Below are 323 nucleotides of genomic sequence, written 5' to 3'. Positions count from 1 at the left end.
GGGCAGGGTGGGCTTCGCGGCCCGCTTTCTCTCTCCGCGCTCCGTGTGGGGCTCGCTGGGCGGGCGCTCGCCTTCTCGCACTGCCCGGATCGCTGAATCCTCCGCTCGGAAAGGTGCCGAGATCGCGCAGACCGAGGCTCAGCAGCCCAGCTCGCGCGTCGGGAGCAGGCCTGTGGGCCGCACGGGTGAAGTGCAAAAACAGCAAACAGCCGAAGACACACTCCCGTCCCTCCCCACACGGGCACGAAATGAAAGGTTTGGCGCCGCCCGCGAGCGCGTCTGCCTGGGCTCCGGATGCGTTCCCGGCTGGGGCAGCCCCGCGC

This window comes from Fukomys damarensis, unplaced genomic scaffold (assembly GCF_012274545.1).
Source record: "Fukomys damarensis isolate Sample0158 unplaced genomic scaffold, DMR_v1.0_HiC HiC_scaffold_14, whole genome shotgun sequence".
Taxonomy (NCBI): Eukaryota; Metazoa; Chordata; class Mammalia; order Rodentia; family Bathyergidae; genus Fukomys; species Fukomys damarensis.
This window is presented reverse-complemented; position numbering follows the sequence as displayed.